Source organism: Leptonychotes weddellii, chromosome 10 (genome assembly GCF_054177405.1).
Source record: "Leptonychotes weddellii isolate Sample4059 chromosome 10, ASM5417740v2, whole genome shotgun sequence".
NCBI lineage: Eukaryota > Metazoa > Chordata > Mammalia > Carnivora > Phocidae > Leptonychotes > Leptonychotes weddellii.
Genome location: NC_138378.1, coordinates 106133544 through 106160714, shown reverse-complemented (window position 1 = coordinate 106160714; position 27171 = coordinate 106133544). Strand labels below are relative to the sequence as shown.

The 27171-nt window shown below is 40.1% G+C and overlaps 1 protein-coding gene across 8 annotated transcripts in view; it reads left to right on the top strand.

Moving 5' to 3' along the window:
- The first annotated feature begins 1183 nt into the window (after positions 1–1183).
- NCOA1 (nuclear receptor coactivator 1) overlaps positions 1184–27171 on the top strand; it is a 240806-nt gene continuing 214818 nt past the window's right edge. For 7 of the 8 annotated variants that reach the window (XM_081832160.1, XM_081832156.1, XM_081832155.1 and 4 more), the window contains exon 1: positions 1184–1546. The gene's annotated coding sequence lies outside the window, so the exon portion shown is untranslated. Of the gene's footprint in view, positions 1547–1950; positions 2072–27171 lie in introns of those variants that run through there. The other variant, XM_081832153.1, reaches the window with a different exon arrangement.

Sequence of the window (27171 nt, the reverse complement as noted above, 5' to 3'; positions counted from 1 at the left end):
AGAGATGCCAGGGAGGATGGCGTTTTCAAGGCAGTCAGGTTTCAGTTAGGAGGGGTGGGAAGGGTTTAAGGATTTACAGAGGTTGCTCTAGGATAGAAAACGCTGGAAGAGAAACAGTAGATAACGTTGTGAGACAGCAGCGACAGGACAGGTGAAAGCAACTAACTAATTGGGAAAAAGAGTGCAGGAAAGGATAGATGTATGCTTTACAAAGCACTTCCGCAGCCAGTGACTCATTCATCCTTAGGACATTCCGGGGAGAGAGAGAGGTATTATATTGCCAGCCTTTGGAATGAGGGATGCTTTCCAGATAAGGCCATCACGGCTCAGAAAGCCTGTTCAGCAGCTGTTTGATTCCTCCAGTGACAAGGAATACGCCACTTTTGGAAGTAGTACTTCCATTATAGAATAAAAAAAAGCGGGTAGAAAAGAAAGGTGTGGGCCCCCTTGAGGGGAAATCTCTGTCAATGACAGACATTTTGGGTAATTCATGGAATTGCAGAGCCAGACGTGTCAGTCAGATCTTTTCATCTGTAAAACGAAGGGGGTTAGATGATCTTTCTTTTTCCCTTGTCTAACAGTCTGTGAAATCATCTAGGCAACCACCTCCCAATTTTACAGGAAAAAAAAAAAAAAAAGAGGCCCGCGGGATGTGTCTCTCTCAAAGTAATACAACAGATTAGTGGAGGGCCAGGCCCAGAACCGACTCCTCCCGGGGGTGCGGGGCCTCTCGCCGCTGCATCACCACCTTCTCCGAAAGATAAGCGCGGCGGGAGGCTGCAGGCCGGGCGGCCTAGCTGAAAGCACCCTGGGGTTCTAGGCGGCTTCCCGGCAGCAGTCGGAGGAACGCCCCGAGGGGAGGGGAAGAGTTGGGGCCTCCTTTCCCACACTTCGTTAGGACGCGGGCCGGGGCGGGACCGCGGCAGCCCTCCCTGGGGCGGGCGGCCGGCAGAGGGCGCGGGGCGACTCCTCTCTCCGCGGCCGGGCGGGCGGGCAGCGCTCTGCCCGGGCGCGCCGTCGGAGCTGGTGGGCGCAGGGTCGCCGCGGCCCGGCCGGACCCGAGCGCGCAGGGGCGGCGCGGCGGGCTGGGCCGCGGGGAGCGAGCGAGCGGGGCGGGGCGGGGCGGGGCGGGGCGCGGAGGGGGCGGGGCCGCGAGCGGGGGGCGGTGGCGGCGGCGGCGGCGGCGGCAGCAGCGGCGGCCGAGGAGGAGGAGAACATGGCGGCCGCGGAGAGCGGCTGAAATGCCTGTTCTTCAGACCAGGCGAGCGGGAGTCTGACGCGATCCGCCGAGCCCTCCCCTCAGACGGCTGGACCGCGGCCTCGAGCGCCTCAGCCGCCCGGTTCCCTGCTGCTCCCTCGAGCGGAGCCTGCGTCTGGTTCTTTTGCATCCCCCCGCGGGGGGACCCCTGCTCCGGAGGAGGGGGCCGGAGAGCCGCGGCGGCGGCGGGCTCCCGGCCCGGGGAGCGGCGGAGGCCGCGGCGGCGCCGCCTCGGTCCCGGCGAGCGCGGCGCCCGTCAGCGCGGCCCAGAGGCGGCCGCGGCGGCAGGTGAGTGGCGGGCGGCGGGCGCCGAGCCTCCCGGTGGGTGCAGCTGTCACGAGCCGCGCGGCCGCCGAGGCCCTAGGGGGCGGGGAGCAGCTGGCGCCCCTCCGCCCCCCGCTCTCCTTTCTCTCGGTTCCGTCCCCCTCCCACTTTCCCCGAGTTCTCCCTCTGCCTCGCGCGGCTGGAGGGGGCGGAGGTCGCAGCTGTCACGGGCGCCAGCTGGGGGCTGCGCCCGCGGAGGAAATTGCTGCAGCAGCGACTTCGTGGCCCCTTTTCCCAGTTGCCCTAGTTAGCGCCTACTGGGCGAGCATCCGCGGAGGGTGCGCGAGGCTCGCGGCCGCCGGCCGGGCGTGGGGAGCGGCGCCCCCAGCCCGCGGGCGCTCCCCGCCGCCGCCGCCGAGAGGGGGAGCCGGAAGTCGGCGCGGGCGCCCCTCGGCCCCGGCGCGCGCGGTGACCTTGGCAAGCCGGGCAACCTCTCCGAGTCTCGCTTGCCCGGACTGCGAAATGGGGATGACCATGGCGTGCCTTTCCGTAAGCGCAGCCTTCGACGGCGCTTCTGTTTACCCCGGCGCACTTGCTTTTACCTTCTCCCGGCGAGGGCTTTCGGAGGTAGAAAGGGGATGGATAAGTGAAATTTTGCTGTAGGGCTAGGGTTTGGTCCCCTTTCTAGGAGTCTGCTGAAAGGACCTAGGAGGGGGAGCCGACGTGTTGACTGGACGATCGGGAGGTGGGACTGGTTAATGGTCAGCGGCAGAACTCGAGCCGCCCTCTGGTCTCTCGGAAGAGAAACGGAGAAACCGGACACCAGGGTCCCTAGTCCTTACTGCCCAGCTGTGGGTTTTGTTTTGTTTTGTTCGTTTTGTTTCTTTTTAAAGCAGTCACCCCCATGGTCTAGACACTGACGATGTTAGAGGGAGACGGAAGGTTTGACAGTAAAGCCTGTGTATGTGTGACAAGGACAGTCCACGGTGCTTTGGCTGCAGAGTTTGTTGGGGAGGAAAACTTAAAGCTGGAGGATCTTTTAGCCTTTCATGCTTGGCTCTCCTCGTTCACTGTAGAAACGTCGAAGAGGCAGGTGTCCTTGTGGAGAAGGTGACATTTCTTTTTTTTCTTTTGAGAGGGCGAATTTTTAATGTCGAGTATGATGATGGTGAATGAAGGGTTCTTGAGCGAATTGCAGTCCCAGCACCCTCTGTTGATGCCAAGAGTAATCTGTGGCGATGATTTGTGAGGGCTGAGGCTTACACTTAAGTGATTAAGAAATCTTCAAGTGTCTGTGTAAAACATTGCTGTGGTGGAGCTTGCTGTGCTGCTGAAGGGATGGATATCAAGGGTTAAATTTGTTTGAGGTTTGTCTCTTCTTCTGGAATTGGTTGGAGGTTAGGCTCAAAAAAAAAAAAGAAAAGAAAAGAAAAGAAAAAAAAAAAAGTTGGCCAAAGGGGCCTCTCAGCTTGTTTCACAGAAGCTATGATGTAGTAGGAAGGGGGTCAGATTTCTTCATGTTGAGAATAATGTGAAAAGAAAGTATTTGCTTGGGTCTTTTGGCTCTTGAACTAGAAATAGTTTTGGGTGAAAGGTAGCAGTGGGGTTTGATTGAGCTTAATAAATGGTCATTCCTTGAATTATTTGTCATAAACTAGATATAATTTGGATGTGTTTCTATTTTATCTCCTGTACTTTGTGGGAAGGTCTAATTTGGTTTTGTGAACTAGCATCTGAAACGTTTTCCCTCCATTTCTTATTTAGACTTCATGCTTTGGGAACAGTGGATCAAAAAGGGGACCTGAATAGGTTTGGAGAGAAAATGGAGGGGGTGTTGCTTATAAGAACAGGTGTTTGGTTTGATTTTTGTAGACATTTTACACTGCTTATTTATTACGTTTATTTAACTCACAAGGAAGTTTGAGTTATAAGGTGCAAAACTTGAATTTGACATAGTTTGTCAAAATCTCTTCCTCATTTCTTTCTGAGAAAATCTGTAGGATTGTGTCTATTAAATTGGTTTTTGTGTGGTTTAAGCCAAGGGAGTATTTTAGATCTGCATTTTTGGGTAAGTGGTTTTATTGAAAAAAAGTGCTTGATGGAACTAATGGTGATTGTTCCACTTAAACTGGGATTATATAGACAATGCATTTTCCTCCCTCTTTCTGCCAACATTTGTTTTTCTTTCTCCCTCAATTCTAGGGTTTCATTTCTAGAAATCTGGGCTGGAAACAGAAGCAGCAGTTTGTATAATCCCAAGAATTTGCTTATGCCAGGAAGCTGTAAGGGTAGCATGAAGTGGGTGTGATATAAAGATACTGCTACTACTTAAGACATTTAACTGTTGAGGGAGTGTAGGGTCAAATTTAATTTTTGTTGAATTTCCTGTTTTGTGTGTATGTGTTAATCTTTTGGTGGGCAGAGGATTGGGTTGCTATGGTGCTGACTGGTATATATTGTGAAAGTGCTGGCAGCATTTCATGCTTTTACTCCATAGGGAAGGGTGGTAAACAAGCCTAAATAATGTTCTCAGGATGGAATGTTCTCTGCATGTACTCTTGATCCTGCTAATCCAATGACTGGTCTTCACCAGGACTAAATGTTGAGTAAGTGATGAGCGTGGTGTAGAGGTGCTGAAAGGTGGAGTGTGGGAGAGAGGATATTGGACATTCCTTGAAAATCTTTTCTCTCTTGGATTATATATCACAGTGTGATTTCTAATTGTTTTTCAAAGACTTTTAGCCCTCCCTTCTTTGTTGTCATCAATTTTATATACCTTCTCTTAGAGAGAGACTACCTCTTTTCCTTACTTTAGTTTCTCTTTTTTTGCCTCATCCTCCAAGGGCTCCACATTGTTTGAATATAATGTGGCATATCTTTTGGAGTTAGTTGGCCTTAAACCCTGTGGCCTGACATAGCTTTCATTTTAGGGCAAGTATAGGAGGTCAGTATAAGCACACACTACCTGAAAGTCTTGGGGCACAGGAAGAGATCCCTAGGATGCTCATTATTATCTTGGTAGTGGTTTTTGCCTTCTACATAGGATAATCACAAGAATTCTCAGAGGGCCATCAACTGCTTCCCTGGCAGAGGTCCAAAACCACGTGGTAGGCTCCTTTTTTTACATTACCTGCAAATACCAGGCACAGATGGGAGTGTGGGACTGGGTGAAAATTCATGCCATCCAGGAGTTGAATCAGGTCTGGGCTTCAGAGCTGCACAAATTTCTTACCATGGTGTACAACTTTCCTACCCACTGGGACAGACTAGACTGTATAGGAAAGGACTTCCTTGTTGCTTCTTTCCTCGGTTAACCACTAGTTTAGCCTTTGGTCATTGGTCACTGAGAATGGGCCCTGTGGCCTCTGACCTCTTTTCTTTGAGATGAGGTCTAGTCATTTCAAGCCTTTCCTTCTTCTTCCTTCTTTATATTTTAGCTAGACTTTGTACCTTTCTCTCAACATATGGGGTTAGAGGTCATAAAATGGCCTAGTGGCAACTGGGTACTGTACTTGGTTGCTTAAAGAAGTGCAGGAATTTTTCTATAGTTCTGGACAGTGTTTTATGGGTGTACAGTATTTGGATTATAGATATTTGGAATATAGAAAAAATGGTTATTTTATATTTCCACAGGATATATGGTTGAAGAAGAGAAATTATTACAAAACACTGACATCAACTTATAAATCCAATTCGGAGGTGCAAGCAGAGTGGGTTGTTGTATCCATGCTTCCTCCCCCATACCCCCATCTGCAGCACAGTATTTTTGAGGCTCCTTGAAGTGACAGGCTTTTAGAAAAGCTTAGTATAGTTACCATATTTTGAAGATAAATAGCTTATGCCAAAACAGAAGCTATAGTCACTTGAGTTGTGTAAGACTTGAAATTAATCACCCTCTAGTCACCCTCATCTTACATATATTTTGATCTAATCTCTCCCCATGGATGTTTTAGTGTGGACTCCAGCCGGGAAGTTTAGCTTTACTGAGACATCCTGGACCGGACCATTGGGAACAGACAGATGAGACTGATAACATTAGGTGCAGGCGAAGAGGCAAAATACAACTATAAACAGGACTAGAATTCTAATAATACTGCGGTGTCCACTGTTTCCAGAGTGATACTTTAACTTTGCTCTTCTAGCTTATACTTTTGAGGCAAGTTTTAGGTTTCTTTTGGAAATGGTGGTTTGACTTCAGAAAGGGATGATGTCCTGGCTCTTCCAGATACTTAGTAGATATAACCTTGGGCTAGTTATGTAACCATACTAAACCCCAGGTTTTCATGTGTAAAATCGAAATAATGTACTTACCCGTCATATTGTTATGATCTTTAAATTATTAAATAACAAAATAGGTCTAGCATAATGATTGGCACAAAGTAAGACTTTAATAATGTTTTCATTACCACATCTAATCCATACCAAACATACCACTATCTAATCCATCACCAAATTCTGATTCTTTTCTCTGCAATTTGGATTTCCCCCTTTATTTCTGGTTCTTCAATCTGGTCTTCCTGTCATTTTGCACATGGAGTGAAGAGAGTCACATCGATTCTGGGGGCCTGAGTTTCTTTATCATTAAATCAGCATATTGGACTGATTTCACATTTTTTCCTTGCGCTAAATTCTTTGATTTGTAGGGTTATAGCTGTTTGCCTGCATGCATTTGCCTAATTCATCCTACACAGAAATGCTTAAAAAATTCCTTTCCAAAATGGTTTTTCATGTTATTGTTTGTAGCGGAGACTTTCTGTGGGCAAATTTATCAAATGTAAATAATTTAAGCAGTACTTATATTTCTCATTCCAGAAAATTTGCTGCAGATGGCATCTGTAGAAATGCTTTGTAAACTGTAAAGTGCTACACAAGTGAAGAAAGTGTTATAATCACCTGTACATATCTTGCTTTGGTTTTATATGTTTCATTTTCTTTATTTAAATTGTTTCCTTTTCCTTTATCGCTTGACCTTCAAAAACAGGGTCAGAGTAGGTCTGTTCTCTAGAAAGCGCGATTTTTATCACTCCCTTAGCATCAATTGCTCAGTTTTTTCAATATACTAAATTTCTTATTTCTTTTTCTTTCTTTTGGAAAGAAATCCTTTTTTTAAAATTGTATGTTGAATTGTTTCCTAATTAGGTTGGAACAGTCCTTGAGATGGCATGAACCACACAATTTTAAAAAAAATAATGTATTAAAATTTTTTAAAATTTAGTTTCATTGAGTTAACATATACTGTATTGTTAGTTTCAGGGGTAGAATTTAGTGGTTCATCAGTTGCATATTATACCAAGTGCTCATTACATCAAGTGCTCTGCTTAATGCCCATCACCTGATTAGAACCACACCACTTAAAGGGGCCTTAATGGTAATTTAGCACAATCTCCTTAATATTACAGATGAGAAGACTAAGGCCAGGCAAATATAATAATTTTCATGGGTCACGTACTTAGTGGCATTACTTAGGCAAGAACCCAGGTATTTGGCTTCCAGGCTTCCTTATGAGAGGTTTTGTTTTGTTTTAGTATTTGAAAGTTATTACAAAGATTTTAAATTTTAAGAATTTTAGTAAGCTTTTAAGTAATGTGTAAGTGAGGAGGAAAGGAGTATTTTTATTTTTTGGCCAAAAATTGTCAAATATTGCAATAAAGTATTAATCAGGAATTACTTAAGGCTGTTCTCTCAAAAACTACAAAAGTGCCTCGAGAGAAATGTCTGCTTTTCTTGTATGGCCCTTATTCAGAGTCAGCAAATATTTATTGAGTGCTGTCTCCGAGACACACTGTACTCAGGTACTGTGCTTGTTTTGCATGTTACATTTTATAAACGAGGAAACAAGGCTCAGGGTGGTTAAGTGGTTGGTGTAAGATTGCACAGCTTGTAGGTATTAGGGATGACATTTGAGTCAGGGTCTTCTGACCTGAAATCACAGGCATCCCTTTATTTATTTAAAAAATATATTTTATTTATTTACTTGGGGCGCACGCAGTCTGAAGCAGACTCCCAGGGGCTCGATCTCACGACCCCAAGACCATGACCTGAGCCTAAATCCAGAGTCTGAGGCTTAACCAACTGCGACAGTCAGGTGCTCTGTCACAGGCATACCTTTGAACTGGCTTCTCTCCAAGAGTGTTTGCCACAGTTGGCCACATTGTAGCCCTCCTTTCCTTTCTGGGCTTTCTCTGTTCCTTACATGTGCAGTGGAGACTCCTGTAATCTCCTTGCTTTCTGATGACTCGGGAGCCCATATATACCAGTTGCTTAATGATAGTGTCACTTTAAGATTTTTGTGCTGTTTCTCATCTCACCTTTGTACTTCAGTAATGTTGATTCTTTGGTGCTTCTGTCTAGGTAAGCTTATCTTTGAATGGTTGGTTTTGGATTCTTAGCAATAAAATTCTGCCTCTCAAGTTTTGTTAGCATTTAAATAGCTAAAGCTCGGGTGGTTTTTGTTTTGTTTTTTGTTTTTTTTTTTCCATTTGGAATAAATTGCTTGGTCATTCTCTGTGTTTCCACTTGTACTTTTTTTTTTTTAATGTAGGCTCCACGCTGGGCGTGGAGCCCAGTGTCGGGCTTGAACTCAGACCCTGAGATCAAGATCTGAGCTGAGATCAAGAGTGGGACACTTAACTGAGCGCCACCCAGGCGCCCCTCCACTTGTGCTTTGAATGGTTGATCTCATTCTGATAGCTTTCATATAGTACATCTTAAAGTTTTAGTTTGCCTATATGATTAAAATATTTACATGCTTTTATTATCAAATATAGATTTGATTGTTTAATGGAAGACACTCTATGTGAGTGCATATAAGATATTACACCATATTTGACCAGATAGGTGAAGGATGAAATGTCCTTGCTTTTTGAAAGCACCTGTATGTGTAATACTGGCTTTACTTTGGTGAGTTTGTTTGGAGGAAATCAGGGGGAAAAGTTGCTTGTCATCTCATACCTCCATCTCCATTCCAGGTGGTACAGGAAGTCTGTAATTGAATTTCTAAGTAGCCACTCATTCATTCAAGACATAATTATATAAGTACCTACTTTGTTCAAGGTGCTGTGTTGTTAAAAGATAGGGAAGTTAAAAGATAAGATACAAATCCTGTTCTTAAGGAGATTATGACCTAAGAGAGGTGATAAGACGAACACACAAATACCTATAATACTGATTGAATGTGATGAGTGCTATGAGAGAGGTATGAAATAGTACTTTGAGGATTCAGGAGAGGGAGCAGTTATTCTCGTTTGAGAGTGATCAGGGGAGGTTTCATGCAGGGCTCTGGGTGGACCAGAACATTGAAGGCAGGGGATGATTTGTATATGAGTGAGGGTGAGGAGAGCAGTATATTAAGGAAGATTAAATAGCAAAGATGAAAGGACAGAAAAGCTTGGGATTATTTAGAAGTAATGAAAGGGGAAAGTGCAAGGAGGAGGGTGGCACCAGCTGAAGAAGGAGGAGGGAACCAGATGCTGTAGGTGCAGTAGCAAGACATTGCAGGATTTTAATGGAGGGAGGTGGTGGGGAACAGTGAAGTATGCAGATCTGGATGAGATCTATGAGAAATGTCAGTTTTCCAAATTTACATAGATTTTTTTTGGCAGGTTTTACACCCCAAATTTTATATTTTCATAGTTTTTGAAATGATTCCATATGTAAGGCTTACCACACTAGGAACTTATTCACTCGTTTTTATGTATATTTGAGAACAGATTATGTGTTTTTTTTGATAGGAGTTAGTACAAAATCTTTTTCACTGGCTTATACTTTTTTTTTTTTTAAAGCAGTAGCTGTTTTTTTTTTTTAAATAGAGTATTATCATTTGGCATTTATGCAGTGGACTTGTTTTTTAAGTGTAAAAATGTCATCTCCTTGTAAAAATATAAGTGTATTTCTCTGTATAAGTGAGGTTGGTCATGTAAGTTGAAAGTCCCTGGCTCTCAATATAGTTCATGATTTATTTTACTGATTTATTTATGCCCTGCCATGTTCCAAAAAAGGATTTAAGGCAGGATATGTCATGAAGAGTCTTGGACCTTGTTCTAGCCCTGTCTGTTATTTGACTGAACTGCTAGCCAACGTTACACTGAGGGAACAGTGTTGAAGACAACTCGTGTCACAGAATGTGCTGCATTTGTGTCTTTTGCCAAACTGGTAGTAATTCAGAGATGGAGACAATATAATTAGAGTACCTTTAAAGATAACTCCTTTAAACTTTGCTAGCTGGTAAGGGAGATTGGCTGGAGGGTACTGATAGAGCTTTGACCCTTGAGAGCCCAGGCACAGTTAGAACCATGGTGTCCACGGTACAGTTTACATAAAATTATCTGGGAAATGGGAAAAATGTTAGAGATCTGTAAGGAAGGTTTTTTTTTTTCCAGTTTGTTGTGATGTTTTACAGTTTATAGGGGCCTGGGTAACTGGATTTTCCAATTTGTTACTTTAAATAGTAGACTCTTAACATACTTTGTATTGCAGTAGGGAGTCACCATGCAGATCTTTTGTATAATATTTCATAGAGGTTAACTGGTCATTAAGGCAGAGGTCTTAAGAATTGTCAAACTTAAAGGTGACTTACTCATTTTTCTTTCACAAAAGCACAGAGGTTCCAAATTTGCTGACGTTTTCTGTGGCAAGTGGCTGTGAGTAGTATGCTGCCTAGCAGATATTTGTGAAAAATAAGTACACTTACTTTATCTCCCCCTTTGGCATGATGGTAGGTTCTTAACAGTGACTCACCAAGTAACTACCTTTCAGAACAAAATAAAATTCAATGTTATAGACAGAGGTTATTGAAAATGAGTATTTAGAACTATTTCCATCATTATTGGGTTTAATTGCTGAAAATGATGTGTGTAACTTTAAGAATGTTTTTATACAAACATTTGAACTTAGGAAACAAAATTTTCTAACCTGTATAGAAACCTTGTAAAATTAGGCATTTCAGGTGAGAAATGAAGTAGAAAATGTATGTAAACCTAAACCGTGTGTGTGTGTGGGTGGGTGGGTGGGTTTTTAGTGTCTTATTAAAGTATTTTAAGAGTCAAAAAAAAAAATTAGGCATTTTAGTGATTTTGTGCCTTTCTCTTGAAAATATAAAAAAGCAATACCATTTGATGTATTAGGAAGAACAACTGGTTGGCATCAGGAAATATGGAAATGCACTAGCTGAACTGTAGCAAAAACCTTTGCATAAATGGTCAGTGGGATTGAAAATTGAATATCATATCATGTTTTATACAGTGCAGGAAGTGATGCAGTTCTTTCATTTGGTTTTACCCATCTTTGTGAAATAGATATATTTTGACTATGATAGCCATTAAAATAAAATAAAATAGTTATTTACTATAAAAATGAACTGAAATTTAGAACTAGACTTCAAGTTGCCATATTACAAAATATGAAAGCAAAATTAAAAAATAACAAGCCGTGTTCAATCACATTACTCTCACCAAAAACAGTGGTATTAATAATTGTGTTTATCAGGAATAGCACAAAACTTTGTCATAAATAAGTAGTATAAATGCTTTAGAATTACTTATTTTATTATAAGAAATGTCATTCTGTTAAATTTCTATTTTTTGTGTGTGCTTTACAAGGTACATAATTTATTGATCTGGTGTGCACTGTATATAAATTATAAATAAATATACATATATGGCTCCCTATTCAAAAACTTTTAAACTGTGGAGTATATGATAGAAAATGGTTATCAGTGTTTTCTAGCAGGGGTTCTTAACTAAGAACCCATGGAATTCATAGACTAAGAGTCTCTAGATAGGCTTTAGAGGGTGGCTTTAGAGGGTCTGTGAATACTCTGAGATTATATGCAAAATTTTGTGAGTGTGTGCATTTCTCTGGGGAGAGGGTCTATAGCTTTTACCAAATTCCCAAAAGGGTTCATGACCTCCCCAAAGGTTAAAACCTCTGTTGTTAAGGACCGGGACCTCAATAACTCCATTCATCCAGTCTTCACTCTTGCCAAGTTTAATGGATATATCTGATGTCATTACTCAAGCCTGCAGTATGACTGGATTTGCAGTCTATTTTTCCATTTTGCAATAGATGTGATTACACTGCCTTTGGCCTTTACAGATGTTTGAGTTCTATTTGTTGCACAACTACCTGGCCTTCATCACTTGGCTGCTCCTATATATCATTTCCCACCTCTGCCCTCCTAAACCCCAATCAAAAAGAGTGGACCTTTTGTAGGTATGTGGAGATGGGAATGCATATAGGTATGGCAGAGCCCAGTATCAGTTCAAGTGTAGGGAGACCCTCCTGGGTAGGCTGGAATTCACAGTTGCTGTGCTTTTAAACTCTTTCGTTCTAGCATTTGAATCTCAGCTTTCTAGAGTCCTTAGGGTCTGATTTGACATATGCTAGAAATACTTTCCAAGTTTGATCAGCTGCTTAGATCTATTGCTTTTTTTCCTCACTGTCATCGTTCTGATTTAGGCCTAATTATTGTGATGGTGTCCAAGGTGGTCTCACTCTCCCCAGTGAGTTCCTTTTTAAGTCTGTCCTAAATTTTGTTTTGGGGTGATCATCCTAATTTTTATTTTCATTGTGTTATTTGCTTAAAAACCTTCAAAGGGTCTTCATTACTGTCAAGATAAAATTGTTACTTAGCCTAGCATTTAAAGCTTTCCAGTGTCTGGCACCAACCTGCATTTCTGGTCTCATTTCCCACTATTCTCCCCTAGTAAACTGTTCGAAATAAATTGTCAGTTTACTGTCCCTTAAACATCCCTTTGGCTTCTCTGTTTCTACTGCTTTACATAGTCCTTTCCCTGGAATGTTCTCTCTTATCTTACTCTGTGCCTCTTGAAATTGTACTTATCCTTTAAAGCTCAGCTGAGATTCCACCTTGCTTGTGAATTGTTCAGAATATGAAATTTGAAAGTAATCTCTTCCTTCTATGAACTCTTTTAATATTTATTTTCCTTATTATTCATTTGACACTTTACTGCCTTGTACTGTGTGGAATTTTTTGTTTTCATGTGTCCTATCTCCCAAATTAGGGTATGAGAATGGCAAAAGGGGATTATGTTTTATATTTTGTCCTCTGCAGGGTGTGTCCTCTGCATACACATAGTAAAATATTTGACAGATCACATTAATTAAATCATAACGGTACTTATTAATGTACTTCGAGAAAGAGACCTTTTTTTTTTTTTAATGTGTGCCTGGATTACTTGTACATATTATCTAGGGATTCTCTTTACTGGTTTCAGGGTATTTGGGAAATTGAATTGGAAATCAGATATTGCCTGGAGACCATGTAGTCCTACAGCATAAGAAGTTGGCTGTCATGGGCTATGTTCAAAAGTCTGGGGAAGCCTGGTGAGTCATTGTTCTCCAGTGTAGAGTTCTGCCTGCCATGGATAACAGAAAAACTTGTCTTCCTTCCTCTGTCTCCTTTGTCATCTTTGAGACACAAATTCCTAATGTCTTGGGGATTCCTATACTTCTGTTCTAACGTCTCAGCCCATTCTTCTCAATAAATTTTTATTGCATACTTATAGATTGATGGTGCTTTGGGGAGCCAGGAAGTTACTATATCTTAGGGTTCCTGCCCTTCAAGGAGATTGTAATCTCCATAAGGGAGTCTCATTTGCTTTAAATCATACATGAATTAAAAAAATCATAGAAAAGATGTCATATGGGTATATATAACTATCTAGTTACTTGCTGAGATATGTGGAAACTCCTGTAGCACTTACTATTTTTAGCACTCACTTGAAATTTATTATCATGTATACTTATTTCTGTTTTTACATGTGTCCTGTTACAGCAACCACATTGTAAATTATAGAGGGAAGAGCATTTATTATACTAGTTCTGTGTCTGTAGCACAGTGCTTTCATCATGCCTTACCCATTGTATACATACATAGTATGTTAATAATGATGCTAGGAGGCTGGCATGGTCTGGGTAGGCTTCCTGGAGGAAGTGGAATTTGAATTAGATTTGTAGTATATGGAATATTAATTTATAACGTAGTCTCCTGGAACATGAAAAAAGGAGTCTGTAGTTAAAATAATAAAGTATGTTTGGTGCACTATCTGGAACATGGAACCTCTTTGGTTACTGTGCCTTTGGCCCTGAAGTGACCCTCATCACTTCCTCTTATGCAATCCATTGGTCAGTAGTAGTCACGGAGCAGCTGCTTAAGGGTCTAGGAAATGTGGGCAAGAAATACTTGGTGAGCAATAAATGTTTTGCCATAGTAGAATTGGCTTGCTTTAGAGAGGTGAGTGAATACCAGAATTGGTAGGCCTTGCTTGGAGTCACTGAAGTAAAGAGGAATTGTTTTGTGTGTCAGTCTAACTGGGATTTTTATTTTTACTTGTAAAAAGAACTTGTAATGTTGAGTGGTAGACCTTGGGACAATTAAAGGAGAAATTTTAATAATGTCTCTACTTTAGGGGTAGGTAATATACATTATTTTAGTTTAGATGGTTTGCTAACATCTTTAGAGTATATATTTGAAACAGGTGGAAAGTGATTATTTGGTTTCAGTAAGACTGATCCATAGCTTTTCTACATATACTGTTTGACTGGTGACATTATGGGGTGAGAAAAGTGAGAGAGGGCATAAAGGGCTTTTCTGACACTATTGGAGACCTTCTGCTGTCTGAGGATTTCATAATATTTCTCCTTAGAATCCCTGGAAATCTTTTCCCTCCCTCTTATCAACATAATGCTAAGTAATTAAAATCTGTTTTCTCAGTTTTTTGTTCGTCTTTTTTAAGATTTTATTTATTAGAGAGAGAGGGAGAGAGATTGAGAGAACGAGTGGGAGAGGGGCAGAGGGAGAAGCAGACTCCCTGCAGAGCAGGGAGCCCTACATGGGACTCAATCCCAGGACCCTGGGATCATGACCTGAGCCAAAGGCAGACGCTTAACCGACTGCGCCACCTAGGCACCCCTTTCTTTCATCTTTTAATTTTTGGTTCAATAAGGACTATTGGGTGGTGGTTAAAATGTTGGCCAAGTGTGCAGGATTAGGAAGCCCAGTTTCTTATTTATACATGAGGCTTATTTTCCTCCTAGTTTTATTAAAGTCATCAACCCTGAACTTTTTAGACTTTAGGCTTTCTTTATGACTGCATTCCAATAGCATTCATTTAAGTTTAAAAAATAAACCACATACGTAAATCATAGTTATATTCTAACAACAAATTCAAAGAAAGGAAGTATATAGAGTTAAAAGGTGAAAGTCTCTGTAGTGAATTATATGGCAGCTGTTAATTGGGGCTCCCTCCTCCCCCATTTCAGGTCACAGTATCTTTCCTGGTGGCCAAGGGATGGGCCTGTGACCTAGGCTGGATATTTATTTATTTATTTATTTATTTATTTATTTATTTATAATTTTTTAAAAATAGGGTGCACACACAACGTGGGGCTTGAACTCACAACCCAGAGATCAAGAGTGCATGCTCCATTGACTGAGCCAGCCAGGTGGTCATAGTTTCTTTGGACACAGTGATTGCTGCAGAATAGCTCTATGACCAATACAGGTTCAGAGCCTTTCCTTGAGACTGAAAAACAGATGTTGGACAGAGACAGGCTCATTCCATTGGAGTTGCTAAACTGAGAGTGTGCCTGGCCACATGAAGGAAGCCTGTCTGCTCTAGGAAAGAATGAGGCCAACCTACAGGGTGAAGCAGAGCTGACTGAAACAGACGGTCTCTCTCATACTCAGAAATGCACAGTCACGCACATTCTCACATGCTTGCATGCGTGAACATGGGGAGTCATTGGAACCTCTGGATCCACTTGAACCTTAGATTAGATCCACCCTATATATTCCAGTTAAATGAGCTAATCAGTTGCCTAACTTGCTTGTGCTAGTTTGAATCAGGTTTTTATCTCTTGGAACTGAAAGTTCTGACTAATTCAGACCCCTTTTGGCATCTATCCCTCCTTTCTTCCCTAGCCTCCCCACCCTTCCATAGGATCATATTTTTTGAATTGTCATAGACTTTCTAAACTTAATGTCATGGGAACTTTTTTATGTCAGAATATGAAGGAGCCATTTTATCTTTGCATAAAATGCTACATAGCTGTTACATTAGATGTATATTCTGTAATTTAACTGTCTTTCTCCCTTTTGATGGACATTTGGATATCGAGTTTTTTGCTGTTGTAAGCTATGTTTTGGTAGACATCCTAGTTTGTACTTTTTTGCACATGTATGAGAACATACTTATGGAATTAATGGTTATGCACATTTAAAATATTGATGTCCTTTCAAAATGTTACCCCAAAAGCTATATCAGTTTACACTTTTACCAACAGTATATTATAGTTGCTGCTTTTCCCCAACTTTATCAACTCTGGATATTATCAGTCATTTCTATCTGGGCCCTATTTGATGGGTGAAAATGGTATAACAGCATTGTTGTAATTTGCAGTTCCCTGATTATTGATAAAGTTGGTCCTCTTATCAGATGTTTATTGTATGTTGGATTTTTTCCCTCTAAGGTTCTTTTATTCATATTGTTCACTTTCAGAGGAAAATTTTGGCCTTATAAGAAAATACTTTCTTGGCTCACCTCCACGGAGAGGTGGGCTGGCTGCTTGGTATCTTCAGCAGTTAGGCTCTTTAATTTTCTTTCTTTTTTTTTTTTTTTCTAAGATTTTATTTATTTATTTGAGAGAGAGAGAGAGCACAAGAGGGGGGAGCGGGAGAGGGAGAAGCAGACTCCCTGCTGAGCAGGGAGCCCGATGCGGGACTCGATTCCGGGACTCCAGGATCATGACCTGAGCCAAAGACAGTTGCTTAACCAACTGAGCCACCCAGGCGCCCTCTTTAATTTTCATAAGAGGATATTAACCTGACTCTGTACTTGAGTGTGAAAGTATTTAGTCTACCTGTAATTGGCAGTATAGAATAGCTTCGCTCTAGTGAGTATGTATCCACTTACTTTGCTGCCCAATTCTTATCAAAAATCTACCAGTCAGAAACAGCACTCTCTGAGAATTGCTTAAACACATTCAATCCATGCTCTAGAAACAGTTTTTACTTGGATCAAGCCAGAATACCAGAAAGCTAAGTATATAGATTGCATTGTTTTAGAATGGGGTAGAATTACTTTACGGAATTGTTATTTGGTATAATGCAATCAACCTTTATTGAGGGCCATTAAAATAAATAGCTTTATAAAATTTAGTACTCTTATTATACTCTTACTATAGAATTCTTGTGAGCCTATCATCTCCTTTATCTTAGTGCCCTTATTGATGTTGTAATTCTGCTACTACTGTTATTATTAGCAGTTATCTGGAGGACTAAGACTGAACACAAAATGAGCGAATGGCTGATGGTGAATACTTTTGCCCAAAAGGAGACACCATTCTGGTTGAGGGGTTATGTAATAGTTTGGAGTGTGGACTCTGGAGCCAGATTCCCTGGGCTGGAAGCCTGGCTCTGCTGCTTAACCTCTTGGTGCCTTAGTTTTCTCATTTGTGAAATAGGGTAATAATTGTACCTACCTGTACAAGGTTGTTGTGAGAATTCTGTGAGTTTACAAGGGTTGGGGGTAGGGACCTGGGGAATTGGATGAACGTGGCCCAAGGTATAAACTTCCAGTTATAAGATAAGTCCTAGGGATGTAATGTAATGTACAGCATGATGGCTATAATTAAGACTGCTGTAAGATATATTTGAAAGTCACTAAGAGAGGAGATCCTAGGAGTTCTCATCACAAGTTAAAGAAAAACATTTTTTTTCTTTTTTTATGTATCTGTACTACGTGATGGATGTTAACTGAACTTACTGTGGTCATCACTTCACAGTATATATAAGTTAAATCATTATGTTGTATACCTTAAACTTACACAGCGCTGTATGTCAGTTATCACTCAATAAAACTGGGGAAAAAACTGAACTAAGATAAACTGACCAAAAAAAAAAAATTCTTTGAGTTTAAACATGTAAAACGCTTGGAATATGCCCAGCCCAGCACACATGCAATGAAAAAGAGCTGCTGCTGTTCCCCCTCGCCCATTTTTTTTTCTTATAGTAAGATACACATAACATAAAATTTACCATCTTCACCATTTTTAAGTGTATAGTTCAAGCTGCTCTCATCACCATTATTGTTTGAACCCATGTAGTAACTTTTTCCCCAGGTCTTGGTACCAGGAAAAGCTGTCTTTCCCCTGACTGGCTGGTCTGCTTGTATTACACAGTCATGACTCCTGTAGCCCATGGTATTTCTCTCCGTGCAAGGGAACTCAGTCAAATGGGCAGTCCTTCCCTTGCAACTTCATAGGACCTTGTGGCTTATAGTTTGTGTGAATTTACCCCTCACTTCATCTTATTTTCTTCCCTCACTTTCTCCTTGCCCCAGTCTCATCACTTCCTTCTTTTTAATTCTAATGCTCTCTGTGAGCTCACATCTTTTTTAGAATACCATTGACGTAAACAAGTAATCTGCATTACAGCAGGTGCCCATGTTGAAATTTCAGATTAATTTTCATTCAATTTACCTTAACTGACTGCTTCTTGATGACACGGAGGTGCTGTAATTTTCTCAAATCTCATCATAGGATGGGTTACTTCTGGGAAGGTTCCTGTTGACAGCTAATCCTGTTCACGCTGTGGGTTTTCTTTTAAGCTTCAGTTACAAAAGTGTTCCTTCCTGACTTTTCTTGTTTGTTTTTTCCCTTGACCTTTGATCCAGCCATCTCTTGTAGATTGGGAGAGGGGTTTGGGGAGGATCATTTTAAGAACCTATAAATTTGTAGTCTTTAAAAAATACTCTTCAGAGTAAGACTTTTATCATAGATGTAGCACAGAAAAAGTAAAAGCAATATTGTTATTGCTTTTCTTTTAAAAACCAGAATGTTGATTTGTTGATTTACAAGGGGTAAAAAGAAATGTCTGAAAGCCTAAAATATTCCTGAATATTTCTGGTTATGTCCTAATGTATTCTCTCCCCCAAGCAGATAATACCTGGGGCTGATGCTATGCCTTTTTTGGGGGGAGAATCAAAAAAGTTTTTTTGATATCAGGACTGATTGAAATGTCTTTTAAGTCCTTTTTAAATTTGTAGATTCCTTCTTTCTTTTTTTTTTTTCCTTGAATTTATATGTTGAAGAACCTGGGTGGTTTGTCCTATAGAATTTGTTACATTCTGGATTTCTGTTTAGTTTAACATATTTCTTTCCCCTCTATGTATGTAAATTGGTAGTTTGACACAGAAGCTTGATTAAGATTTAATTTTGTGTGGGGGGGGCAAGACGACTTTATAGATAGTATTATGAGACACATAATGTTTGGTTATCTTTTGGTGATGTTAGCAGCTATTGGTATTGCTATTGGTTTTTGTTTCTTAAAATCCTAGCGTGATCACCATGGTGTCTAGATAACAGGGAGGTATTGCCTGCAAATGCTATGTAGAGTCTATGCCATGCAGTAGGACTCCTGGTGACCATTTGAGAATGAAGCTGTGTGGTGTGGAATCAAAGAAGACCTAAGTTTCAGTCTTGGCTCCTGTGTTGAGGAGCTGTTTGATCCTTTTTTTTTAAAGATTTTATTTATTTATCTGAGAATGAGAGAGAGAACACGAGAGGAGAGAGGGTCAGAAGCAGAAGCAGACTCCCCGCTGAGCAGGGAGCCTGATGCGGGACTCGATCCTGGGACTCCAGGATCATGACCTGAGCCAAAGGCAGTCGCTTAACCAACTGAGCCACCCAGGTCCCCAGAGGAGCTGTTTGATCTTGCCTAATTAACAGCAACAGTTGTAGCAGCTACCATTCCTTTAGTGTTTATTTTACACCAGGTTCTGTACTAAGCGCTTTCTATACGTTGTGCAATCTAATCCTCATAACTATGCTGTGAGGCAGGCATTATCATCTTTATTTTGCAGTTCACATTGCTGAGTAGTGAAGCAGGGATTCAAGCCCTGCTTCACTCCAATCTTGTGCTCTTAATAGCTCTGTTCTTCCATGTCTGTAAAAGGGGGTATAAATAGAGCTGCCTTATCTATCTTGTGGGGTTAACGAGGTACTGTGTGTGAAAGTGCCTTGAAAAATATTATAGATGTTAAAATGAGAAGTGTGCTGGGCTGGCAATACACAGGAAAGGTGAAAGTGGAGGCCTTTGCCTTTGGCTAAGTGATAGTGAAAAGTGTGGACGGAAAGAAAGCTCTGGTCACTTTCTAACTTCTGTTTCCATTACTACTGCTGTTGACATGTGGGAGAGTTTCCTTCTCTTGTTAAAATTGACAGTGATAGAGATTTTATGTGTGGTAAATGTCATATGTCAGAGGTCGCTTAAGAGTCTCTAGGTGAGTAGTGATGTCTTGGTTTTACTCCGTGGGCCACATATGTAGGCTCATTACAGATATTTTTAACTGAGAGAGCAAGAGTATAGTCACAGTTCTTTTTCTAAAAGGATGAATATTTATTAAAAGTAGGGGAAGTGCTAACTGAATTTGTAATGTAATATTTCTTTAGCCAGATAGTGGGTATATCTGTTAAAATTATTTTCAGTACCTTTTTTGCATGCCTGAAATATTTTATAGTTAATAAAGCTATTATTTAAAGTGCTAACCACAATATTTGCATGTGTAACAGACAAGAGAAATGGGCCTGAAGTTAGTACCTTCAGGTCTAACTTTCAGCAATTTGTTATCCATGATCATTTGATAATGAGTACATGGACAACTGTGTTGAGATCTGTTGTCATTTCCAGCTCGAAGGCAGAGGATATTGTGATTGATGACTGATGTCTGCCTGAGGCCGACACGCAGAGTGTAGGAAAATGTGTTTTGTTTTGCTAAATGTTGGTAAGCCCCGGAGCTTGACCTGTACACATTTTCTTGGTACTGTGCTTATTGCAGTTCTTCTGTTACTCTGGGAATCATACTGTCATTTTGTATCTACTGTGGTGAAATATTTAGGATTTGATTATGATATTCCCAAGAAAGATTTCCATTTATGTATGTATGTATGTATATAGGCTCCACACCGAGCGGGGGCACAGTGTGGGGCTTGAACTCACAATCCTGAGGTCAAGACCAGAGCTGAGATCATGAGTCGGACACTTGCGAGATACCCAAGCGCCCCTTCCTATTTATTTTTATTATTATTTTTTGAGATGTAATTCACATATCATAAAATTACCCTTTTAACATAGCTTTTAGTATACTCACAAAGTTATGCAAGTAATATCACTAATATTAGACTATTTCATCACCCCCAAAAGAAATCCCATGGAACCATACAATATTTGATCTTTTGTCTCTCTCTTCTTTGACTTTGCATCGTGTTTTCAAGGTTCATTCAGATTGGAGCATGTATAGCTTTTCATTCCATTTTATGGCCAAAAAATAGTCCGTTGTATGGATAGACCACATTTTATTTATCTGTTCAACTGTTGATGGACATTTGAGTTACTTCTACTTTTTGACTATTATGAATAATGCTATCAACTTTCATGTCCAAGTTTTTACATGGATGTGTGTTTTCCTTTCTTTTATTAATACACTTAGGAGTGGAATTGCTGGGTCATATGGTTAACTCTGTGTTTAGCATTTTGAGGAATACAAACTGTTTTCCAAAGTGGCTGTACCATTTTACGTTCCTACCAGCAGTGGATGAGGGTTCTGATTCCTCCACCTCCTCTCCAACACTTATTATATGACTCTTTGATTCCAGCCATCCTAGCAAGGGTGAAGAGGCATTGTAATTTGATATGTGCTTCCCTAATGACTAAGATGTGGAACATCTTTTCCTCTGCTTATTGGCCATTCATACATCTTTTTGACAGAAATGTCTACTCAAATATTTTGCCTGTTTTAAAGTTTGGGTATTTGCCTTCTTATTATTGGATATTAAGAGTTCTTTATATATTTTAGATATGAGTCCCATATCAAATATATGATTTGCAAATACACCCACCCATCATGTGGATAGTGTTTTCACTTTCTTGATGGTGTCCCCTGAGGCACAAAAGTTTTCAATTTTGATGAAGTCCAATTTATCTTTTTTTTCCTTGTGCCTTTGGCATCATAACTGAGAAACGCTTGCCTAATCCAAGGTGATGAAAACTTATGCCTATGTTTTTTTCTAAGAGTTTTATAGTTTTTTTTTTTTTAAAGATTTTTATTTATTTATTTGACAGAGAGAGACACAGCGAGAGCAGGAACACAAGCAGGGGGAGTGGGAGAGGGAGAAGCAGGCTTCCTGCTGAGTAGGGAGCCCAGTGTGGGACTTGATCCCAGGACCCTGGGATCATGACCTGAGCTGAAGGCAGACGCCCAACGACCGAGCCACCCAGGCGCCCAAGAGTTTTATAGTTTTAGCACTTAACATTTAAATCTTTGATACATTTTGTTAATTTTTCTGTATGGTATGAGGTAGATTTCAGTTCTTTTTGCAACAGAGATAAAGCTCATTGTTTTTTAAATTTGCACGTCAGCAAGACCCTCTGATTCTGATTCACCTCACTTGATAATATTTTAATCAGTATATGATTTCCTGCCACTTCATTTGTTTCACCTCTGACTCCCTGCTAATGAGTTTAAGTGGAGTTTCTTTACCAAAGCCATGTTAACCTTTGCACTTAAAAATGTGAGAATTAGGAGGAAGTTTATTCATCACACAGTCCAACCTCTTACCAGAGTAAAAGCTTCAACATCTGTGACAGAAAGGCTTTCAACTTCTTTTTGGACACTTTCAGAGATGGTTAGTTCACTGAATTGTATTGCACTATAATGCAGTAGTTACATTAAGAAATCTTACCTAATCAAAAATCATGTTACAGGGGCGCCTGGGTGGCTCAGTCGTTAAGCGTCTGCCTTTGGCTCAGGTCATGGTCCCAGGGTCCTGGGATCGGGCCCCGCATCAGGCTCCCTGCTTGGCGGGAAGCCTGCTTCTCCCTTCCCCACTCCCCCTGCTTGTGTTCCCTCTCTCGCTGTGTCTCTTGTCTGTCAAAAAAAAAAAAAAAAAGTTATAAATAAATGTTTCAGAGGGAAATGGTAGTTAACAAGCTTATCAGTAGTTTATCACAGTTTTAATTTTATTTTTCCTGTAGCAGTTTAAGTTAAAAGGAATTGCTGATTATATCATGTTATGGATGGAAAGTTTGTATCACCCCAAAATTCATAGTTGAAGCCCTAACCCCCAGTGTGCCATTATCAGAAGGTGGGGCCTTTTGGTGGTAATTAGGTTTAGATGAGGTCATGAGGGCGGAGTCCTCGCAATGGGATTAATGTCCTCATAAGAAGATACTAGAGAGCTTGCCCCACTCCCCACGGCTCCCAGGCCTGTGAGGATACCGCAAGAAGGCAGGTATCTATACACCGGAAGAGGGAGGGCCCTCATGAGACAGGGAATCTACTGGCACCTTGATCTTGGACTTCCCAGGCTTCAGAACTGTGAGAAATAGATGTTTGTTGTCTAAGCCCCGCAGTCTATGATATTTTGTTATAGCAGCCATAACTAACTAAGACATATCATAACCCACAGTGTTTTATAATTAAATGAGAGCATTATACCCACCAGCACAGTAGGAGAATGCTTATATTCCTAGAGCAATTCAGCTCAGTTTTAAAAAGCTAATGGTTAGAACATTTATTCTTTTATTCAGCTGGAATATTTCCCCTGGTAACAGCTCTCCATTTTATCAATGTCCTCTTAAAACTTGGTGTCTAAAATTAAAGTCAGTACTTCACATATGCACATAGTAGTACAAAGTATGGTTGGCTGATAGTTTTTGTTTCTTTTTATATAAACCAGAATTAAGCTGTTTTTAGTAGCCATATCTTTGGGGCTTATATTGAACTTATGATCAGATGAAACCCCTTTTTAACAATGTACTAAACTGCATGTCCCATTCCTTTGAAACTTTTTTTTTTAAAAGATTTTATTTATTTATTTGAGAGAGAGAGAGAGAGCACATGAGAGGGGGGAGGGTCAGAGGGAGAAGCAGACTCCCTGCCGAGCAGAGAGCCCGATGCGGGACTCGATCCAGGGACTCCAGGATCATGACCTGAGCCGAAGGCAGTTGCTTAACCAACTGAGCCACCCAGGCGCCCCCTTTGAAACTTCTTAGAGTTGCTGTGAAAGTTGCTTTAAAATTGGGCTCTTCTCTGTGGCTTATTCGCTGTATGACCTAAGCCAAGATACCGAATTTCTTTGACCTCATTTATCTGTCAAATGGGGATAATACCTCCATTTTCACATTGTTGTTTGAGGATTTAATTAGATGAGTTGTGCCTATGCGTGCATATGCCTCTAGCACTCCAAATGGAAATAGCTTGTGAAAACCGTCTTCTGTCACAGGTGCTTCTTTGCTGGCTTTACTTACTCTTGGTCAGATATTGACTATTTGTTAAATAGAATCCACCCAGTTCAGATCTCTGTTTATCTTGAATTGATAGGAAATATTTCAGACATGCAGAAGAGAATGAAGAATAGAAGAAAACTTATTCCATGTACCATCTACCTAACTTAATTGGCTCTTCACATTTTGCTGTATTTACTTCAGATTTTTTTTTAAGATTTTATTTATTTATTAGCAAGAGAGAGAGTAGAGGGTGCGTGGGCACAAGCGGGGGGAGTGGCAGGCAGAGGAAGAGAGAGAAGCAGGCTCTCCGCTGAGCAGGGAGCCCAATGTGGGGCTCGATCCCAGGACCCTTGGGATCATGACCTGAGCCGAAGGCAGATGCTTAACTGACTGAGCCACCCAGGCGCCCCTGCTTCAGATTTTTTTAAAAGAAGTAAAATACTGTGGAGTTGAACCCTCTGTGCACCATTCTTTCTCACTTTTCCTTCCTACCCATTCCCTAGAGGTAAACACTATCCTGAATATATTTGTTTCCTTAAATAATGTAACTGTTTTGCATGTTTTTAAAGTATAGATACATACTATACTGCAATGCGCTCTTGAAATGTACTTTTTCTTCCTCATCATTTTTCTATTGCAGTTACATGGTAATTTATTTACTCATTTGCCTTTGGGTAGTTATTAAGTAGTTATCAATTTTTTATTACTAGACAATGTTGCAGTGACCATTCCTGAACTTTCTTCTTGTGAATATGTGTGAATTTCTATAGAGAACATGTAGAGGGGTGTGTGTGTGTGTGTGGGCTTGGAATCACTGATTGAGGAGTATATGCCTCTTCCGTTTTGGAGAATAATTTGACATTACTTAATAAAGTACACCAATTTAGACATTACTGCCAGAGTGAAAGTTTTACTTTCCCTACATTTCCTCCACCAAGTTTTGGCATTATCTAAAATAATGAGTTCATCAGGTTCTAGAGGGTGAGCAGTTATTAGGTTTAACAGTTTCTCTGGCCAACTTTAGAAGCCCTTGGCGTGTGTAAGGAAACACTTATACTATCAAATGAACAGGCTCTGGAACTGTGTGGCTCCAGGTTTGTATCTCACTTACTCTGGTATACCCCATCATTCATTTGACAGGTTTAGTTGAAAAATAGCAACTTTTAATTTCCTGGCAATAACACAGTGCTTTTATTTGATTTTATTTGATTATATTTTATATATTCAAACACTGCATGTTTGCATTTTATTTGATTATATTCTATGTAGAGCAAGTAAAGTAAGATTCTAGTCTCTAGCAATTGTGACTTAAAATAATATTAGCCAATTAATAAAATTGGTATAGGATATACTAGGGTAATAAAATGTAAACATAAATAGAAAGTTAAATTTTTATGGTTTAAGACTTTGACATTGAAAGACATTTGTGATCATTTATACAAAGTAAATATGGTTAAGTATAGTATAATGAGTGTTAGGTGAATCTGTAGTATGGTTATGTTCTGATGTGTGCTGATAGTTCAAAGACAAAGACAATGTGTGTTTATTGGATTAAGAAGCAAATGTGTGAGCCAGAAATAAAGGTGCTTATCACATCTTGACCCTTACTCAAGCTCCAGGCATCAGAATAATTTATAGCTGTTAAATCTAGTTTAGCATTAAGAAAGAGCTTATCTTTAATTTTTAAAAAGTAGTATTAAAAACATATTTCTTCTGAAGTTCCCAAATTATTAAATGTACATTTACGAATAACTTATTTGGGGGACATTTACTTTGGCACCCATGCTAAATATATTTCTCCTTTGGTATTTTGAGAGATTTAAGGTCATTCATGTTATATTACTTGGTTGAAAACTGTCTTGCTGTGTTGCTTGCTTGCTTGTTTTTGTCCCCCTTGTTAGGAAAGGAAAATGCAATATTGTGGAATGTAGGGAAAAGTATTTAAAAGTAGAAGGGAGAAAAACTTAGAGCAAGTAACTAGCCATATATAGTCCTATCCCTGGACAAAAGCTGTTAATAATTGTTGGATTTCTGAAAGTTACAGTATGGATTTATAATTTTATTCAGAATTTTTGGTGTTTTTTTCCAAAGCAAATAACTGTTCTTTAATTTTTTGGATCAGGAGTTAAAAACAAACAAAAGCAAACAAAAACAAACAAGAAACAGGAACCTTCAGTGAATTTCTTTCAAGAAAGAAGGTATTCTTAGTCTGTCACGGAGGAACAGCCATAGCGACTCAGCTAGCGGTGGTAGTCCGTCCGCTCTGAGCTGCCTGAATGTGACCTCCTGCTGTCGGCTGCCTGGTGGTAAACAGGCCGAACCTTGCTCTGCAGGCTGTAAAGGCACAAGTGACATGGACCCTGACCTACAAAATATATTTTTTCTTTTTATGAATATGAATAGAGTTTTCCCCTTTTTAATTGAGGAGGAGCAAAGACAAAAATTCACCAAGCTATAAATGCAAATAACTGTTATTGTTGTTACCTGAGCCAAACTAATGGCCACCTTTATGAAATGTTAGTAATAATTATAGTAGTAGAGTTTACATTAAAAAAAAATTTGGCCTAACCTTCCCTTTAATTCTCAGTCTGGTATCTGACCTTTTAGTCTCTTCTCCCATCTGTTAGTTTCATCTTTCTCCCTCTCTGGTACTCCCTCTGTTTTACTTATTGATTTAAAACTGCCGCTCTAACCTTTTCTGCAATGTACTCTCCTCTCTATCCAGCTTTCTTCCATTTTTGATATATCTTTAATATAATATGTTAATATACCAGTGTTTTTTTCTACACACACCCTGTAACCACATATACACACCATTTTGTTTGTTCTATACAGTGTTTTAATTTCTGTTGAATTTGAGTGCTTTAAGGATGTATTCTGTTTAGTAAGATATAGTCCCTACTTCTTCCTGTTGGCTTGAACTTGCCCCATTTACACACTTTTGTTACTTTGGTGATTGTAGGGATTTGAATTTATACTTTTTATACTATCCTATATACTATATTCTCTGTGAAAATGCAGGAATGGAGCCATACACATATGTTAAATTGATTTTTGGCAAAGGTGCCAAAGCGGTTCAGTGGCAAAAGGGCACTCTTCAACAAATGGTGCTGGACAACTGGATAGCCAAATGCAAAAAACGGACTTTGATCCATATTTTGTACCATAGTAAAAGAAAAAAATTAACTCCAAATGGATCATCGAACTAAATATAAAACCTAAAATTTTTTAGAAAAAGGATAGTATAAATCCTTTGTGACCACTGGTTAGGCAAAGATTTCTTAGGTTCAACAGAAAAGATGTGATCTAGGAAAGAAACTGATAAATTGGATGTCATCAAAAT